This window comes from Coenobita brevimanus, chromosome 46, assembly GCF_032717465.1.
Source record: "Coenobita brevimanus isolate Jiangsu-jjx chromosome 46, ASM3271746v2, whole genome shotgun sequence".
Classification (NCBI taxonomy): Eukaryota; Metazoa; Arthropoda; class Malacostraca; order Decapoda; family Coenobitidae; genus Coenobita; species Coenobita brevimanus.
The window spans coordinates 28,601,161-28,605,065 of NC_136999.1; the positions used below are offsets into that span (position 1 = coordinate 28,601,161).

The 3,905-nt window shown below is 45.0% G+C and overlaps 1 pseudogene; it reads left to right on the forward strand.

Annotated features, from left to right (window-relative positions):
* Nucleotides 1-3,242: 3,242 nt before the first annotated feature.
* Nucleotides 3,243-3,361, forward strand: LOC145398819 (5S ribosomal RNA; annotated as a pseudogene).
* The last annotated feature ends 544 nt before the right edge of the window (nucleotides 3,362-3,905 follow it).

The window sequence follows — 3,905 nt, forward strand, 5'->3', positions numbered from 1 at the left end:
CCCCCTCCACCTCACTCACATACACTCTCTTCGTCAGTCTTTCACCCTCCATCCCCTCCACATGGCCAAACCACCTCGGTGTGTTCCTCATAACGCTTCCTATCACATCCACATCCACACCACAACACTCCTTTATATCCTCATTCGTCAGCCTGTCACTCCACGTGACTCCACAGGCTCCTCTTAAATAACTCATTTCCACTGCTCTCACTCTTGACTTGTGTCCTTCCAACAATGTCCAAGCTTCACTTCCGTACGTTAGAGTTGGTATCACAATACTGTCATGTAGTAACTTTTTCACTTCCATGCTCACTTCCCTGTTTCTTATCACTGCTTTCAAGGAACCAGCAACCTTTCTCCCCTGCTGTACCCTTTCAAGCACTTCACCCTCCAAACCTCCATCCTTACTCATCACACTACCCAAATACTTAAACGTACTCACATTTTCCAATTCCTCACCATCTAACCTCGCTGTACATTCACTGACTTCACCTCTCTCAAAGACCATCACTTTACTCTTCCCTACATTCACCTTTAGATTCCGTTTCTTACACACTCTCTCAAACTCATCCACCAAGCCTTGCAGCTCCCCTTCGTCTTCACTCAACAACACAGTATCATCTGCAAACAACAGTACAGGGAGTTTCCAAACACTATCCTCTCTCACCAGGGCCACTCCAACATCCACTACCCTACCTTGTACCTCTTTTATTACCCCATCCATGTACAGATTGAACAACCATGGAGACATGACACATCCCTGTTTCAAACCAACTTTCAAAGAGAAAAATTCACTTAGTTCATCATCCACACGCACTGCAGCCTTCGCACCATCGTACATACTCTTCACAGCATTCAACAACTTCCCATCTACTACATATATTCTTAACACTTTCCACAATCCTTGTCTATCCACCCTGTCATATGCTTTCTCCAAATCCATGAAAGCCGCATACAACTTCTTTCCCTTCTCTAGAAACTTTTCCACTAAAGATCTAAGAATGAATATCTGATCTACACAACTTCTTCCCTTCCTAATGCCTCCCTGTTCTTCTCCAACTAATTTCTCTGTTCTTTCTCTAACTCTGTCTATAAGTATCCTACCATACACTTTTCCTATTATACTAAGAAGACAAATGCCCCTATGATTACCACACACTTCTTTTTCCCCTTTTCCTTTGTACAAGGGAATATTTATACCTGACTTCCAATCCTCCGGGACTCTACCTTCCTCCCAGGCCAATCTGCACATCTTCCACATCCATTCTACTACTATCTCTCCCCCATGCTTCAGCATTTCACCACACACTCCATCAATTGCTGGGGCTTTCCCCGATTTAACTTTCTTCATTGCTTCCCCAACTCCTATCCTACTGATTTCTTCCGTCTTCTCACCTCCCTCCTTCTCCCAGCCATTCCCCAGCCACTTATACTCGCATTACTTCCATCCTCTATGTTCAACAATTCCTTAAAGTGTTCTCTCCATCTGCTTACTTTTTCTCCCTTCTTCACTAGTAATCTACCATTTTTATCTTTCACTCCCCTGCTAACTTCACTTCCACCCTGTCTTACTCTTTTCACTTCTCTCCAGAACATTTTCTTACAGTCCCTCCACTTTACACTCAAATTCCTTCCAAATTCCTCATCCACTCTCTTCTTACTCTCTCTTACTAATCTTTTCACCTCTCTCTTCCTTTCCACATATAACTCTCTCTTCCGCCTCTCGACTTCTTCCACGCCCCTATTTCTCATCCATTCATTGTATGCTTTCTTCTTTTGTGCCACAGCCTGTTTCACCTCTTCAGTCCACCACGCTGTTCCTTGCACCCCCCTCCGTCTTCTCTTCCTTCCACACACCACATCACATGCTGCACATATTTCTTCTGTAAATATCTTACACACACCTTCCACGTCCCCCATCTGCTCCAATTCATATTTGCCCAATCGTTCCTCCACTTCTCTCTTATACTCTGCCTTTTTCTCATCCTCTTGTAACCTTTCCACTCTCCTTGCAACTACTCCTTCCTCTCGTCTTTCCCTTCTTCTATTCCTCCATCTCACTTGCATCCTAATTCTGGCCACCACCAAGTAGTGGTCAGAAAGTCCACTCCCCCAACCTCTATACACTCTTGCATCCTTTACACATCTTCGCATCCTTTCATCCACACACACATAATCAATCATTGCCTTCCTTTCATTCAGTTCACCACCCACCCTTCTCATCACTCGCCATGTATACCTGTGGATCATTTTATGCCTGAAGAGGGTATTGGCTATCACCAACCCCCTCCCAGCACAAATGTCCACTAACGCACTCCCATTCTCATCTATTTCGGCAGGCACACCCCACTCACCAACTATTCCATCCACCTTCACATTACCAACTTTACCATTCATATCACCAGTCAAAAACACTCTCTCATTCCTTCCAAACTTTTCCATGCACACTTCCACATTTGTCCAGAACTCTTCTCTCACTCTTCTAGCACGATCTTGCGTTGGCGCATACACACACACAATCGCCCACATTTGTATTCCAACTTTCAACTTTACCCACACAATCCTTGACCCAACTGATCCATACTGTCTTATGCTCTTCTTCCATCTTTTACTCACAACTATACAGACTCCTTCCTTTGCCCTCTCATTCTCATCTACTCCTGCACATATAGCCCATCCATACTCCCATTCTCTCACACTTTCTCCTCTCCATTTTGTTTCAGTTATTCCACATACATCCACTTTCGCACCCTCAAGCACCTGGACAATCTCTCTCTCTTTCACCTCATCATTCGCTCCTCTTACATTCCATGTACTCATTACCAAGTCCTTTGTCCGGTCCTGGGTCGTCATCGTTTGGTCAGTCCTTGTCCGAGGCTTCTTGTTTGTTTTTTTAGTTAGTTGTTTTCCGGGGAGGGGCACTAACCCTCCGCCAACCCTTTTAGTCACCTTTTACGACAAGCAGGGATACTGGGGGAGTATTCTTGAAAACCCCCTACCCCCAGGGGGGCTTTATCATTACTTTTAATGTGATATATATATGTGTATATGTGTGTATATGTGTATACAAATATATATATGTATTTTTTTCATTTATATATATTTGTAAATTACACCACCTGCTATGTAGTGAGCATATGTACAGTCTTTCGTATATACAGCATACTGCTGCTGCTGTTGCTGCTTATACGGTGCTGCAGCTGCTGCTGCTGTGCTACTGCTGCCTTTATGATGATGAAATTTTTATGTATAATACCACGCTGAGTACACCGCTTCCCGTTCGATAAGCGAAGTTAAGCAACGTTGGGTCTGGTTAGTACTTGGATGGGTGACCGCCTGGGAACACCAGATGCTGTTGGCATCCCTACGTCAAGTGGGGTTGGTGGAGGATTAGTGCCCCTCCCTGTAAAACAATTAACTCTAAGCCCTTGGCCACCCTGTCTGGGATACATGGCGTCTGGCAATGAATGAATGAATGAATGAGAGATATGAAATAAAGCCAATTGATTGACTGATTGATTGATTGACGACTAATTCTACTACTACAACTTCTACCACTACTACTACAACTACTACTACTACTAGCACAGTAATGCCCTGATATACGATACACCAAGGTGCGATACCTCAGCTTACCAAAGAGGGTACAAATTACATCAGGCCCCAATACTCAATGGGCGAGCCCCAGTCTAACGAAGGGCCCTCTGAAGTTGCGCCCAGAGATGACGGGCCGAAATTTTGAATCGCGTGCATTCCCATGGCCAGCTGAGCCTGCCTGCCTCCCAGGATGTGCAGAAACGCTCGTGCAGGCCGCATAGACATCACTCACCCCACGCCCACCCAAATTGCTCTTCTCACACTGGCCATCTCAGAGTGAGGATCTCCCTTACACTCGCATGCCACGC